This window comes from Eriocheir sinensis, chromosome 23, assembly GCF_024679095.1.
Source record: "Eriocheir sinensis breed Jianghai 21 chromosome 23, ASM2467909v1, whole genome shotgun sequence".
Lineage (NCBI taxonomy): Eukaryota > Metazoa > Arthropoda > Malacostraca > Decapoda > Varunidae > Eriocheir > Eriocheir sinensis.
The window spans coordinates 2,443,174-2,459,970 of NC_066531.1; the positions used below are offsets into that span (position 1 = coordinate 2,443,174).

At 46.2% G+C, this 16,797-nt stretch overlaps 1 protein-coding gene across 1 annotated transcript in view; it reads right to left on the minus strand.

The window, feature by feature from the left end:
• Positions 1–15,772, minus strand: part of LOC127002384 (rho GTPase-activating protein 100F-like) — a 233,284-nt gene extending 217,512 nt beyond the window's left edge. The window contains exon 1 of the mRNA XM_050868259.1: positions 13,663–15,772. The gene's annotated coding sequence lies outside the window, so the exon portion shown is untranslated. The remainder of the gene's footprint in view (positions 1–13,662) is intronic.
• Between the last annotated feature and the right edge of the window lie 1,025 nt (positions 15,773–16,797).

Below are 16,797 nucleotides of genomic sequence, written 5' to 3' on the forward strand. Positions count from 1 at the left end.
TCCTCTCCGCCACCCCGCCCTCTTAAGGCTCTCATCCCCACCCGACCTTTCCCCCTCAACCTCCCTTTCCCTCCGCCCCACACTCCTCCACTGTCTCCTCCCTTCCTTTCCCTCGTGTTCAGTAGCATTTTCTTGAGGCCTGCTTATATATATCATCCCTCGGCTTCTGTTATCTTTGTTTTTCTGTTTTTCACCCCCGTTCCAGCTTATTCTGACATCTACAACAAATATATGCGTTCAAACAGCACCATTTTTTTCCCCTCATTAACGTTGTAGCGCGAGAATAGAATCAGCTAAGTCTACTATACCAAGTCAAGTCACTCTGCTTCAAAACTACGACCGGTACGCGCAGGAGGCGGTTTTGGGGCGGAGCAGCGGGATGACGTCACTTGGCGCCAAAAAAAAATACCCGCCAGTTCAGGGGTGACTAAAGTTGGGGCCGTATGTGCACTCTGGATGTGCATTCTCGCCTTCTTTCAAAGCGCGTTCAGGCAAGCCACTGACGGAAAAATATGTCTTTTTATTGTGCTATTGCGTGACTGTAATTTCAATGCCTACAAACGGCGGTGTGGGGTGTGAGGGAGGGCATGTTGAAGTGATTGATTTAAATTAGTCCGCCTTTCTTCGTTTTCTCTAAATCCCTGTTTCTACATTCTCTAGTTTGGCTCCAAGCAACGTCACGCATAATCTTCAGTGAGGGAGGGCATGTTGAAGTGATTGATTTAAATTAGTCCGCCTTTCCTCGTTTTCTCTAAATCCCTGTTTCTACATTCTCTAGTTTGGCTCCAAGCAACGTCTCGCATAATCTTCAGTGAGGAGGTTGTGAAGTGATTGATTTTTTTTTAGTCCGCCTTTCCTCGTTTTCTCTAAAGCATAATCTTCAGTGTCCAGTGCAGTATGCTTGCTTCATTTAAAGACAAACTCGACCGCCACTTCCTTCAACTTCATATTCGGTCAAGTAGAAATTCAAAGGCTTGGTGGCATTTCACTTGATATAATTTCACTTCGGTTTCAGGACGGATCACTATGAGACAGACACTTCTCCTCCCGAAATTGACCACTCCTTTGGCCACTCCTCTGAGCTCTTTTTTTTTTTTTTTTTGAGGGGCAGTATTTAACAAGCTCTCTTTTTCTCATTTTTACTTTTTGTTTTCCCTTGAACTTATTCCTTAACTTAAAAAAAAAACTAGTCTCACTTGTATAGGCAAACCGGTCTCTTGCAAACTCCTTACGTTCTTATGTTCTTATGTTCATAGGGCCTGTGTGGTCTGAACATCTATGTGAATCTACGTCAATCTCTACTTAATGAGTGAACAAAATGATCAAATGAGACTAAATTTCAAGAAACTCATAAATACATGAAGCAGGAACACAGAAGCACCTCTATCGGACAAGAAAGGAACCTAATCCCCCATCTCTTCCTGTCTCGAACCGGTTTAAATCGCAAAGGGAAACAGGCCCAGTGTCTCCTTCAGCTCGAGGGGGTTGCGGGAGGAGGAGAGGGTCGGCGGGGGGAAGGAGGTGACGAGGCTGGTCGTGTGGAGGGAGAGGAGGTGGAGCTAAGGAGAAGAGGAGTAGGAGGATCATTGAGAAGGAGATTGTAGCTGAGAGAGAGAGAGAGAGAGAGAGAGAGAGAGAGAGAGAGAGAGAGAGAGAGAGAGAGAGAGAGAGAGAGAGAGAGAGAGAGAGAGAGAGAGAGAGAGAGAGAGAGAGAGAGAGAGAGAGAGAGAGAGAGAGAGAGTTATTTTGTATATGTTACTTTTCCGTCACAACTCACATTGAAGACATTTTTTCAACATGAGAAGAGTCAAAGTTTTCTCATCGTCGCACGAGGCAGAAAATCCGAAAAATATTTAGTAAAACAGTGACGTTGAAAAAATGATGATGATGATGATGATGACATTAATAGTGATAACAATATTTTTAACAGCAATAATAATAATAATAATAATAATAATAATAATAATAATAATAATAATAATAATAATGACCAAAAAAAAATTATCGTTATTTTTACTATTATTATTACCATTATTAAATTAACAAGAGCAACGTATCCTTATTTTTCAGTGATAATTGGAGGAGGAGGAGGAGGAGGAGGAGGAGGAGAAGGAGGAGGAGGAGGAGGAGGAGAAGAAGGAGAAGGAGAAGGAGAAGGAGGAGGAGGAGGAGGAGGAGGAGGAGGAGGAGGAGGAGGAGGAGGAGGAGGAGGAGGAGGAGAAGAAGGAGAAGAAGGAGGAGGAGGAGGAAGAAGAGGAGGAGGAGGAGGAGAAAGAGGGAGAGGAAGAGGAAGAGGAAAAGAAGAGAAGGAGGAGGAGGAGGAGGAAGAGGAGGAGGAGGAGGAGGAGGAGGCAGTGTCATGGTGTGGAAGGTTGGCTCTCCCTTGGCCTCCGCTAACCACGCGTGGACAAGACTCCTTCAGCGCCATTCAACGAGGGAGCTCATTTGAAGGAGTGTCTTTACTTTCGCGGCACAGGGAAAGATCTAGGGCAAAACAAACTGGTATAAAGCTATGTTCAAGTCCTGCCTAAATTCACCGGTAGGCTATTTAAAGGGGCCTCCTGGACGACCCCAGTCCGTTAGTGGCGCGGGCGAATTTTATTTACAGTGGGTGAGGTGATGGTTGACTGTATGGTGTATGCCTTCACTATGCCGCCCCCAGGAAAGAAAAAAGGAAAGACCCCTAAAGACAATAATCAATGCTTGTTATAGGTTCATTTACAGCTGATCTATTAATTGTTGGTCACTACAAGGCTTGTGTGATACTCATAAACTTGGGGAGGCGGTGGCTAAATGGATAGCGTGACGGAGCCGCGTTCAGGACGACGCGAGTTCAATCCCCGCCCGGTGCCACCAAGCTGGGATTTTTCAGCCGCCGCCGAGTGGCTTAAAACTACCCACATGCTGTCCAGAAGACCACCTATCAACCCGGACTCTAGATTCTAGGATTAAAGATGAGCTCCGGGAGGGCAGCATGAGCCAATGCAAGATGGCGCCACTATAAACACTCGCCTGCGCCAGAACGGGCTGGGCCGACCATCAGGCCCCACCGGGAAGAAGCCTTGGGCCGACCATCAGGCCCCACCGGGAAGAAGCCTTGGGCCGACCATCAGGCCCCACCGGGAAGAAGCCTTGGGCCGACCATCAGGATCCACCGGGAAGAAGCCTTGGGCCGACCATCAGGATCCACCGGGAAGAAGCCTTGGGCCGACCATCAGGATCCACCGGGAAGAAGCCTTGGGCCGACCATCAGGATCCACCGGGAAGAAGCCTTGGGCCGACCATCAGGATCCACCGGGAAGAAGCCTTGGGCCGACCATCAGGATCCACCGGGAAGAAGCCTTCGGCCGACCCTCAGGCCCCACTGGAAGAAGCCTTGGGCCGACCATCAGGATCCACCGGGAAGAAGCCTTGGGCCGACCATCAGGATCCACCGGGAAGAAGCCTACTGGCCACGAAGTAAAAAAAAACAAAAAAAGAAAACAACAACACATGGAAACAGACTGAAGTGCCATCGACCAGTGCTTGGCGCGCAAAGTGCAAAACACACACACACACACACACACACACACACACACACACACACACACACACACACACACATGATTCCCCGTACCTCAAAGCGGCTTACAACACACACACACACACACACACACACACACACACACACACACACACACACACACACACACACACACACACACACACACATACAAAGAGGGGAGACAGCGGAGTCATGAGCTCACGGAAGTGTTGAACGTCCTAGAGCCAGACACCTTTCGCAACGGGCGTAATCCACTTCCGCTAAGATCTATTCCGGTGTGTGTGTGTGTGGAAGCTTGTCAAGAGTCTTTCCGTGGTCTCCCTGACTGAGTTCTCGGCGAGTCTCAGGCAGCACCGAACAGATCAGCGTACTCCATAAACACACCTCGCCCTACCCTAAGTCTATATATACCAAGTCAAGTCACTCTGCTTCAAAACTGCGACCGGTACGCGCAGGAGGCGGTTTTGGGGCGGAGCAGCGGGATGACGTCACTTGAAAAATACCCGCCAGTTCAGGGGTGACTAAAGTTGCGGCCGTGTGTGCACTCTGGATGTGCATGTTTGCTTGGTTTCACAGCGCGTTCAGGCAAGCCACTGATGAAGAAAAATATGCCTTTTTATTGTGCTATTGCGTGACTGTAATTCCAATGCCTACAAACGGCGGTGTGGGGTGTGAGGGAGGGCATGTTGAAGTGATTGATTTAAATTAGTCCGCCTTTCTTCGTTTTCTCTAAATCCCTGTTTCTACATTCTCTAGTTTGGCTCCAAGCAACGTCACGCATAAACCACGCCTCGGCCGTGTCTCCTCCCACAAACCTGCGCGTGACTTGACTTGGTATATATAGACTTAGGCCCTACCCATACAAAGCTACACAGACATTACATATACGGTAATCCCCCCATAGAAAATCAAAATAATACTATAAAAAATCATATATGGAGGTTCCTAATACCGATGTGAAGTCTCCATGCGGGAAGGGAATCATTTCAGACCATAGATATAGAATAGAAAATTATGGCCAACTTCGTCACAGGCGCCATGTTGCTGCCAAGAGAACCGCGGGAAATTCAAACTGACGCTCTTACAATTGTGTCTTTAGTATGCTCTAGGTATAGTAAGAATTTCGAAGTATCTAGAGCACACGCAAAAAACTATAATATCAGCATTAATTTGAATTTCGCGCGGTTCTTTTGGTAACATGGCGCTCGTGATGAAAGTGGGCAAACTCTCCTATTTTTCGGCTCTGCTCACCACCTGCTTTGGCTTTCATGCTCCTTCACTGCCTGGCCCTTAAAACGAGTCTCTAACTTTGCTATGGTTAATGGTCTAGCGCGGATGGTTCAGCTATAAACACTATGAGCCGATTTCACAGTCCAACGCAGTGTCTTCGTAACAGCCCGAACCAAACTACAGAATCCCATACAATCCAAAATGGTGAGGTCTTCGATGCCACACTAAATACAAAAGACTTTTCCTGTATAGTTTCATCCAATTTGTGAACTTAAATATAAACATCAGACACTATACAAGGAAATTTCGAAGGCTCTGGTATTGGTTTGAGAGCTTACTAACCCGTCATGGGGAACTGTGAAACTGGCCCTAAGGCGGTCATTCTCAGACGCTTCCACCTCCCACACCAACTATTTTCAAAGATCAAAACGGAGATTGATTGGGTTTTTATGCGCATTTTTTAAGGTCCACGGTACAGAAGAAGGGTCAAACTGCCACTAGGGTCATAAAAGTAGCCCTGGAAAAGGCCGAAACTCCTACGAGAACCGTGTCAAATATGTGTAGCTACTGGGGCGCCGGGTCTGAGAATATGGCCCCAAAATATAATATGAGAGGGTTCAATCTTCACTCTGCACTGAGCAAGGGCAGACGTTAATATGCAAGGCTGTTTCTGCTCAATTTCTTTCCTCATTCTTTTCCTTGGGTTCATCTATATTGTTATTGCTGTAATATCGTCTTCATTAGCATTTGTTTACTTCTAATCTACTGAAACATCATCCCAAGTCTGACTACTGCTATCATGCCACAGAGATACCCGTAAGCATATGCTCCTGCTGCCTGAAGACACACAGTTCTGTCTCTACCTTCCCTTCCTCCCATCCCGTCCATCCACGCCGGCCACCAAGAAATCTCTCCCGCCCCTCAGCCTCCTCCCAGACCCTTGATCCCTGCCGCCGCCAAGTGCTGTGGCTCCTGGCCCATTACCGAGAGAGAGAGAGAAATGAGGGTTGAGGGGGAGTAGAAGGGAGCGAGTCGGATAAAACCAGAGACGGATCCTATATAAAAAAGAACTATCATGGAGTATCGTGTTAAACCGTCCTCAAGGCGTGGTCATGACGAGGAACAGATACTCATGTGATTCACGGAAGGCCACCGAGCACACAGGTAACTCACAGGTGAAGCAATATTAGAGGACAATATATTCACACTCGGTGCAATGTTTTCCAGCGGCTCTGTATATGTTAAGTCTCGCATTTCAACGTTCCTTCCTTCCCAGCTGTTTCCTTATCAGTCCCCAGAGCCCAGCAACCCATGTACACTTGACAGTCGTATATTCTTTACCCCCAGGTGAGTCTCGCGTCCCAGCACACCGCTCACTACCCGGTAACAATGAACATACCGCTTCAGTTACTTACTCACCCTCCTGTCCCAAGCTCCCTCACCGCCCCATGCACCTCCGTACGATGAAGTCACGCTATGTTTTCCCTCCCTCCTCCACCTTCTCCTCCTCCTTCTCTCCCTCCTCTTCTACCCCCCTTGTTATCGGAGAAACATGTCCATTGCCTCAGAGGTCGGGTAATAGTTATTTTTCGTAGTGGTATGAGGAGCTGGGACAGTGGTACATTGCTTTAATCATCAGCAGGCAATGAAAAAATAGAGCAATGTGTTTTTAACCTTCAGAAAGAATCCGTGTTTCCAAGTTCCACCCAGAGCCATGGAATAGGAGATTGTTACCAAATGAGCCGCGCGGGTTTGTTTGTTTTTATGTGTTCAAGGCATCGTCGGGATCTCCAAGAAGCACCTAACTTAGAGCACTCTAAAAACATTATTGTATCAGAATCAATTTGAATTTCCCGCGTCTCTTTTGGAAGCAACATGGCGTCTATGCTGAAGGGGCCGACCTCTCCTATTCTATGGTTCTTTCTTTAGGCTCATGGTACAGAGAAAGGGTCAAACTACCAACAGGGTCATAATACTACCCCTGGAAATGCCCCAAACTCCTACGGAAGCCTTGTCAAATATGTGTGATTGGGCGTCGAGATAATTTAATAATACGACCCCTCTGAGTTGTTGTGAGGGCCGAAAGACTTTGAGCATAGTGGCCTCATCTACAAGACCTCTCCCTAAGGGCTGGTAACTTATTCTTCAGGTCGATAATTGCCAGAAATGAGATCAGTTTGGTTCTTATAAGTGGCATTTTAGGTTCATGGTACTGAAGAAGCGTGAAATTACCAACTGACTCATAAAACTACCCCTGGAAATGCCCCAAACTCCTACGGAAGCCTTGTCAAATATGTGTGCATGGGCGTCGAAATAATTTAATAACCCGACCTCATCTACAAGACCTCTTCCTAAGGGCTGGTAACTTATTCTTCAGGTCAAAAGTAGAAGTGACTTTGGTCGATAATTGCCAGAAAGGAGATCAGTTTGGTTCTTATGAGTGGTATTTAGGTTCATGGTACTGAAGAAGCGTCAAACTACCAACAAGGTCATAATACTACCCTTGGAAATGCCACAAACTCCTACGAAAGCCTTGTCAAATATGTGTGATTGGGCGTCGAAATAATTTAATAATACGACCTCATCTACAAGACCTCTCCCTAAGGGCTGGTAACTTATTCTTCAGGTCAAAAGTAGAAGTGACTTTGGTCGATAATTGCCAGAAAGGAGATCAGTTTGGTTCTTATAAGTGGCATTTTAGGTTCATGGTACTTAAGAAGCGTGAAATTACCAACTGACTCATAAAACTACCCCTGGAAATGCCCCAAACTCCTACGGAACCCTCCCAAGGTGCAGGACTTTATATTTTACTTCACTGAATTTTAACAGCCACTTCTTGATCCATTTCTGTAGCTTGGTGATGGGGTTAATAAATAGAAACAAAATATCTGGATAGGCTACTCTTTAAACCCATTACCGGCTATGGCTGCCAAAAAATGTCCCTCCGCCGAGTTTGTACCCCCGATTTGGTGATTGTTAGGTACGTCTGTCGAACGATTCATCTCCCGAGCACATATATTTGACAAGGGCTTCGTAGGAGTTTGGGGCATTTCCAGGGGTAGTTTTATGAGCCTGGTGGTAGTTTGACCCTTCTTCTGTATACCATGAACCTAAAATGCTATTCATAATTTGGAACAGCGAGTGACGGGCATTTTTTAATTACAGTTTCCTTTTTTTGTGCCCTTGAGCTGTCTCCTTTGTTGTAAAAGAAAAAGGGCTTCGTAGGAGTTTGGTGCATTTCCAGGGGTAGTTTTATGAGCCTGTTGGTGGTAGTTTGAACGCTTCTTCTGTATACCATGAACCTAAAATGCCACTCATAAGTTGGAACAGCGAGTGACGGGCTTTTTTTAATAGTTTCCTTTTTTTGTGCCCTTGAGCTGTCTCCTCTGTTGTAAAAAAAAAAAAAAAGGGCTTCGTAGGAGTTTGGGGCATTTCCAGGGGTAGTTTGATGACCCTGTTGGTAGTTTGACGCTTCTTCTGTATACCATGAACCTAAAATACCACTCATAAGTTGGAACAGCGAGTGACAGGCTTTTTATTATTACAATTTCCTTTTTTTGTGCCCTTGAGCTGTCTCCTTTGCTGTAAAAAAAAGGGCTTCGTAGGAGTTTGGGGCATTTCCAGGGGTAGTCTTATGAGCCTGTTGGTGGTAGTTTGACCCTTCTTCTGTATACCATGAACCTAAAAAGCCACTCATAATTTGGAGCAGCGAGTGACGGGCATTTTTTAATTACAGTTTCCTTTTTTTGTGCCCTTGAGCTGTCTCCTTTGTTGTAAAAAAAAAGGGCTTCGTAGGAGTTTGGGGCATTTCCAGGGGTAGTTTTAAGAGGCTGTTGGTGGTAGTTTGAACGCTTCTTCTGTATACCATGAACCTAAAATGCTACTCATAAGTTGGAACAGCGAGTGACGGGCCTTTTATAAATACAGTTTCCTTTTTTTGTGCCCTTGAGCTGTCTCCTTTGCTGTAAAAGAAAAAGGGCTTCGTAGGAGTTTGGGGCATTTCCAGGGGTAGTTTGATGACCCTGTTGGTGGTAGTTTGACCCTTCTTCTGTTTACCATGAACCTAAAATCCCACTCATAAGAACCAAACTCATCTCCCTTCTGGCCCTGTGGAAATAGATGATATGAGAGTCGAAAGCCTTTAACAATACCAAAAAATGTGACTTCTACTTTTGACCTGAATCACTTTGTATCGCTTCGTAGGTCCTTCTACTGATCATCTCTCCTGAATGGTCACTCACTACTCTTCTTCAATGGCATTACACTATCTCTATACTTGAATACCAGCGTTATCAAATTATCGTACTCAGCCACTCAGTGCGTCGTATCTTCCGGTTTCTGAGTCACAGCTATCGCAAACTGACACAATAAGAAATGATTTTAACGATAACTTTAACTGGAATCTCGTTATCTGTGTGGGTAGAAAAGTTTCCGGCCCTGGAACTGAAATTTGCGATGTTTTGAGTACGATAATTTGACAACGTTGTATAGCACCATAATTTCCAAGGTTTATTCATTTATTTTCCTGCTCAAATCATTTATTTTTCTATCTTTCTCCTTGGGTTCATTCAAGTATTAAGCCTTTTTTTCCCCAGCACCGCGTAAGAAATCCTTTTTTGCCTCTGAAGAGCTGGTAGACTATTTATTTGTTTTTATATTTCTTGTCCTTGAACTGCCTCCTTCACTACAGACCTATAAGATGATTGTTGTATGAGAGTTAGTGACAAGATTTTTAAATGTCATATTATCATTCATTAAGTTATGTGGCTAGTTTGGCTTTTTAATTTAATTTTAGGGCGGAGTTTGTAGCCAGTGTCGGATTTTCGGAGTTAGGTCGATATATTACAAACTCACTCGTAAAAATTAATAAACAACAACAAAATCAGCTAATTACACCTTGAAAAACGGGACAAAAAGGACAAAATAAGTCTAATACGATGTTTAAATCACTGTAAGCCTGATTTCAATGTATTTTCGCTAGAAGTTACACAGCCCATACATGTGGTTAGTTAATACGCTTGAATGGCCATATATCACTGTAAGCCTGATTTCAATGTATTTTCGCTAGAAGTTACACAGCCCATACATGTGGTTAGTTAATACACTTGAATGACCACATATCACTGTAAGCCTGATTTCAGTCACCTCTGCATCATATTAAAACAAAACAGCGAATTGTGGGTACCAGATTTCGTATTCCGAGAAAGCAGCCAAGTTGAACAGTGCTTTATCCTCTGTTATATTTTCATACAAAAGTGTGAGAATTATTTAAGTGAAATATCATAGTACTTTGCGTCACAGTTCTTAGGAGAAGCAAATGAGAGGTATTTCATATATGTTTCCTTCACGCCGAAGGACCCGATAAGCGCTGCCCGCTACCAACACTCAGCTCAGGAGGTCCCTCACTCATCAATGGCCTCCGCTTAGATATCTGACCGCAAATAATTTAAGCTGTGGTGAGGTACTTATACAGCTGTGGCTATTGTGAGCGTGTTACTAATAGGATTATGTGGTATCGGGTATGAGTGTTGCTTGTGTGAGCTCTAAGGCCGTTACTCAGAACTGGGAGGCTGTAATCACGCTAGGTTTTGAGATGATACTTATTAACGCACATCAAGCTGTTACCCACACTCAGCACTGGGAGGCTGTAATCACTATAGGTCTTATGAGGTCACTTATAAACACACATCAATCTGTTACCCACACTCAGCACCGGGAGGCTGTAATCACTATAGGTCTTATGAGGTCACTTATAAACACACATCAATCTGTTACCTACACTCAGCTCCGGGAGGCTGTAATCACTATAGGTTTAAAGATGTTACTTATTAACACCCATCAAGCTGTTATCTTCTTTTAGCTGTAGAGAGGCTGCAATCTGTGTTAACTCAGGTGAGGTTTTGATCCACCTGCAGTTCTTGTGAGGCTGTTACAATTATACTACACACCTTTACTATATATGATATTTAGCTTTACTATAGAAGAAAACTATACAACTTTACTATATGGCTTTTACTAAACTCTGGCGGGGTTCAACTCTTGTAGGACTCATGAAATTGTCAATAGTTTTATCACGGGTGAGGCTGTGTACCTACAACTCGGGCAAGATAGTGTTCTAGAGTTCTGTCATCGAACACCTAGCTGACACATTATTACTGTAAAATAGCGATGAAGGTAGTGAGAAAATAGAAGAAAGGAAAAATTGCTTAACCCCAGCGACGGGCCAAATTTGTGGCTTTACCGTGAAGCAGCGACGGGCCAAATTTGTGGCTTTACCGTGAAGCAGCGACGGGCCAAATTTGTGGCTTTACCGTGTGGCAGCGACGGGCCAAATTTGTGGCTTTACCGTGTAGCAGCGACGGGCCAAATTTGTGGCTTTACCGTGAAGCAGCGACGGGACAAATTTGTGGCTTTACCGTGTAGCAGCGACGGGCCAAATTTGTGGCTTTACCGTGTAGCAGCGACGGGCCAAATTTGTGGCTTTACCGTGTAGCAGCGACGGGCCAAATTTGTGCCATGATATAAACCCCCAAAAATAGATGATACATAATCTGATCACAAATGCTTTGATATATATTATGAAATGGTTTGTGTGAGGGGTGATTTTTTCTCATTTTTCTCGCTTGGAGGGACCATTAACAAACATGATCCCTGATGCTACCGCCGGGTTGAAAAAGCTCTAGAAGGAAAGACAGAGAATTCAGAAGGCTAAAACACAAGAACAAAACCAGTGAAAAAAATTAGATGTCAAGTGAATATTGAAAAAGAAAATCAGAGTTAAAGCACGAGAGCATTGACACTGAGTGAACAGAAAATCCAGGAACCGTTGCAAAGGCATATCCCGAGACTACATCTGATCTGATCTTATATGGCCTTCTCGGAGCAATGGTGTATATATATATATGTCACGATAGGATACTTTAGACCCAAATTCCCAAACGCAAAGGTCAACAAATATGAGAAAAAGAAGATGGGAAACAAATGAAAAATATGAAAAGAAGAAAATAAATAACAAGAAAAAAGTTTTAAAAGAGTCTGAATAATGGAAGCCAGAAAATGAAGTAGAAAGAGAATCATCTACACACACTCACATTTTTAATAAGGCTTTCATTGAGGTTGTGCTGGGTAGTTTCATGGGTAGTTTTATGAGCCTAGTGATAGTTTGGCAAAGGTTCTACAATCTACACCATGAACATTAAAAAAAACATTCACGATAACCAGACTTGTTTCCTGTGTGGCTTTGAGAAATATCTGTTGCGATTCGAAAGTTTCTGACGATACGGGCATTTTTGTCTGTGGAGAGGGCGGGATATTTGAACATTGTAATATCATGCCTTCGATATTACCTTCAAAAACTTATGATTATGCAGCAGGAATTAGAAAGATATGTACTTGAACACACACACACACACACACATACACACACACACACATCAGACGAGAACTTAAAGAATCATGAGAGTTTTCCAGTCTTACGCTCTTTTAAAATCTCCCTTTTTTTCCTCCCCTCTCAAAGTCATCAACCCCTTCTCTTCTTTTCTCTTCCTCCTCCTCCTCCCCAATCCACGAGTGAACACTGAGCAGCCCTTCACTAAAACCAAAGGCTCAAATCACCATACATACTAGGCTGGGCTATCACGCTGGTCACCATATATACTAGGCTGGGCTATCACGCTGGTCACCACACATACTAGGCTGGGCTATCACGCTGGTCACCACATATACTACGCTGGGCTATCACGCTGGTCACCACACACTAGGCTGGGCTATCACGCTTAAGAAGGAAAATTAAGCATGGCATCACGATTCATTATAAAAGAACCTTCAAAGACGTGATCTGACACCATATCTCTCTGATCTCATGAAGGTGGATAAGATTTAATGAAGATGTGAATTTCGTCTTTCCAAAACTAGCCATTATGGTTGTTAGGCAATTAAGTAGTTATTGAGTAGGTAGAGGAAACGATGGAGGAGGGGGAGGAGGAGGAGGAGGAAGATAGGAAGAACAGGGGTGAACGAAAGAGAACAAGGGAGCAGAAAATGAAGAAAATGAAGGAAAGAAGATGAACGACGACGAGGAGGAGGAGGAGGAAGAAAAAGAAGAGGAAGAAGAAGAAGAAAATGAAGAAATTGAGGAACGAGAGAGGAGGAAGAGGAAGAAAAACAAGGAACTCAAGAAGAAAAGGAGGAAAAGAAGATGGAGGAGGAGACGAGGGAGAAGAAAAACGAGAAAATGAAGGTTAAGAAGAAAATGAGGAACAGTAATTGGAAGAAGAGGAAGAAGAGGAAGAGGAGGACAACGAGGGTAGACATAGTTGAAGACAAAAAACACGAAGATAACAAGTACAACATTAACATTCATACAAGAGTGAATTTGTGTTCTAATTAATCAATGGTTTACTGTACAGTGCCATTAACGGAGAGCAAATAACACAGTGATTTAAGTTTAATTTCCGATGTGAAAATAAGATGATACCATGGAAGGAGGAGGAGGAGGAGGAGGAGAAGAAAATAGGAAGGAAAATTTAAGAAAAAGACGTTCAACAATAATAATAATAATAATAATAATAATAATAATAATAATAATAATGTGACAAGGTTATAGGAGAGGTGTGTTTTTCCTGCAGTTATAAGGCAATAAGGTCAATGAATGGCAATGGTGTGTGTGTGTGTGTGTGTGTGTGTGTGTGTGTGTGTTCCTGGTACAGGTTAGGGAACGTTGGGTCACTGAATTACAGTGTTGTGGCAGGCTGTGTGTGACCCGAGCACAGGGGGGCGTTAGGACCTGGTCACTCAATTACAAGGGTGTGTGTGTGTGTGTGTGTGTGTGTGTGTGTGTGTGTGTGTGTGTACATCGCTGACCGGCACAGGAGCACACGTTGACTTACCTGACCCACGTCATAAAGTTGCTCCCCGGGTGCGGGGGGACGGCGGGGGGGCGAGGTGGGCGGCGTGGGGGCGGGGAGGTCCGAGCATCCTGGCAGGGGGCCCACGCCCGCGCCCTGGCAAAAAATGGGTCCCTCGCAGCACGCGCCGCACTTGGCTGAGCGCCTCAGTATTCCTTGAGGGTGTTAAACTTGCAATAACAAGACCAGAAGTACTCCAGGTTGAGGCGCGACGCGAGTTTCAACACCTTCATGACATGGTACCGCAAAGTGCACTGTCGCCAGTTTCGTCTCGACACAACCTGCTGAGGTAGCTGGAAACTTTTCTCTTTCATGTGTTACGTTGACTGAGTTGCCTTCACTCAGGACTTTCCGTCATCCGGCACGAAGGCTGCTGCCGCCGAGCCCCACTCCTGGGCCTGGCGCTCACGCCCTCCCGCCGCGGGCCAGGCGGTGGCGGGTGGGCAGAAGGCACACGCCAGTAGGCGGCAGAAAGGACACACTGGCTGGGCCGGCAGCCTGCTTCTCCCCGGCGTCAGCCCTCCGCCCTCCGGCAGGCAGGGGGGGCGGCGGCATGACGGAGGCCACGGCTGCTGCCAGGTGCAGGGACACACGCGGGCACGGCCGCACGCGCCGCCGCTCACTACGACCACAACCGTTCCTGCTACTGGTGTACACGTGTGTGTAGGTGTGTGTGGGTGGGTGGGTGTATGTGTGTGTATGTGGTAGTGGTGTGCGTGAGGGTGCGGGGCGGATCGATGGTGGCAGTGTCACGCCATCACCGCTGCCGCCCGCCAGCCTCACCACCTCCGGGGACAGCGGTGGCGGTGGCTCGGCCTCCGCCAGCTGTTACGATGCCGTCCTGGTGCAGGATGAGGCCCCAAGGCGAGCGGCGTGGTGGAGGGGCTCCTCAGAAAGACTAGTCCAGGCCGGGGAGGCGCAGGGCGGTGAGGCGAGCACGGTACGCGCACAGAGCCGCGGCACACACCAGCAGGAGGAAGTGTCGTGTCGTCCCGGCGTGAGGCAGCCCACACGCGGGCTCCAGCCACTCACTCACGCACGCACTGCGCTCTGCCCGGCCCGCGGCCCCTCACCCTCCTCCACGCACACCAGCACGGGCCCCCGCGCACCCTCTCCCGCCCTTAGTCCCCGCCCCACCCCGGCCATGGCCACAGCTCGCCGCCACCACCACATCATGCTCCACACCTGCCTCGCCCCTGCACATCCCACCACACATCCCTGCCACCCGAGGAATGGAAGCCATGCCTAGCACAACACCTAACACACACACACACACACACACAGACAGACAGACACGCACACAGACACGCACAAAATTGTAATCATATCCGTTGTACGCTTCAACAACTCAAAACAAAACGAAAAAAAAAATCCTGGAACTTAAATTCATCAAAGCAACATTTTCCATCTCAGGTTTCATTAGTGGCTTGATAAATGCCATCTTGGGCCGTGTCCGTACGCAGTCCTGGCACGCCTGCGCGTTGGCCCACGGCGGCGTACGGTCGATACGAGGCCGGTTTGGCGTGCAGCGGGAGAAAAGAACGGCTCCTCCGACCAGCCCCTCTAGTGCTGGAGTGGACGCTGGGCAGTAGTGGAGCTGCTGCACACCTCGGCGGACCTCACAATAACGATGGACTCACGACACTTCTCTACTAGCCTCGCTCAAGGCCGCGCTATTCAGGGAATCGCCACTCTCAGTGTCTCCTGCCTCGCGCTGATGTATGGCGGGATGACAGCACCTTGCCGCGCCCGCCCCTTCCTGTAGCTCATGGCGACATTGCTCAGCGGGCCTCCTGCAGACACCTCACCACACAAACACCTGCCCCCAGACCCGTGCTAGCTATTCCCTTGTCCCAATACTGCAATCACCGGCCTTCGTCTCATAACTGCCCTCCGCTTCCTCCCATCACCAAAACACAACATCTACATCATTCTATTAAAACTCTGGTCACCTCTCTTACCTGATGAGGCCCACGTCTTGCACCCCAGCCAGCCCCACGCCCACCACGCCCACCACCAACACAAACTCAAAAATCTCTAGTAACACTGCCTGTCAGTATCCATCAGTAAACACTAATATCTATATCTATCTGTCTATCATTCTGTATCTATCTATTTATCTATCAATCATTCTACCTAGCAATCTATCTATCTATCTATTTATCTATCTATCGCCTTCTGTGACTTGAGAAGCAATATGTGTAGGTACATTTAAATACAGTATGAACAGTCTAGCAGCCCCTGGGTCTGTTTCAAGCTGCATTGTGGTATTGCAGCAGACCACAGTCGCTACAGCACCGTAGAGTGGGCTAACTGATAGGGTTATCCAAGGCCAAGACCAATAAGCAATAACCCTTCATCCGTATGCCTCAGCAGCCGCCCCGTGCCAAGGTTAAGTGACGCTGGAGTCACCGCCTTACAGCTACATCATATTACTTGGCTGAAGGCCATTTCCAGCACCACCCAAAATCAGTTTCAATACACCAGGAAGTGCCAGAACGCAGTGTGCCAGGCGTGCACAGTCAGGCTCCCGCGGGGCTGCAACGCGAAGTGACTGACCTCCCCGCGACGCTCTGGCGTGAGCACCGCCCGGGACCCCGCGCTGCACACGGCTGAAAGGGTCTGGACCAGAGGAATAAATTTATATATATATATATATATATATATATATATATATATATATATATATATATATATATATATATATATATATATATTCATATATGTGTGTGTATGTGTGTGTGTGTGTGTGTGTGTGTGTGTGTGTGTGTGTGTGTGTGTGTATGTGTGTGTGTGTGTGTGTGTGTGTGTGTGTGTGTGTGTGTGTCTGAGTGTGTGTGTATTTGTGTGTGTGTTTGTGTGTGTGTGTGTATATATATATATATATATATATATATATATATATATATATATATATATATATATATATATATATATATATATATATATATATATATGATGTTTGCGCTCTGTTCAGCCCGAAAGGTTTTCCCTGAGAGAAGCATCACTGGAGGCCGCACGTTGGGTGGAGGGTCTAATGTGTCCCACAGACAGGTCACCATGTAGCTCCACAGCTCGCTCCGGGAGGGGGTACATGACCTCCATGGGTACTACCGC